Raw genomic sequence first — 276 nt, forward strand, 5'->3', positions numbered from 1 at the left:
CCTCGCGAAGTAAAAACTGGGGGGGGTGAAGCCCCAGGGAGAAGGCGAGTTCCGTGGTGTAAGGTCACCTGAATTCATTTCCGAGGAGGTTTGACCCCAGAAGGCGGAGAAGCGATTTAAGACGTTACAGGGTATTTTTAACACCGAAGGAGAGAGTAACTGTGTCTTCCCCTAAAGCATTCGGGCCTCCCACGATCAGAATCGACCCGATTCTGGAAATCGCGATTTACGTTTTCGCAACATGGTGAAAGCTAGCGGGGAAAGGGGAACGCCCCC

Source organism: Pygoscelis adeliae, unplaced genomic scaffold (genome assembly GCF_000699105.1).
Source record: "Pygoscelis adeliae isolate BGI_AS28 unplaced genomic scaffold, ASM69910v1 Scaffold226, whole genome shotgun sequence".
NCBI lineage: Eukaryota > Metazoa > Chordata > Aves > Sphenisciformes > Spheniscidae > Pygoscelis > Pygoscelis adeliae.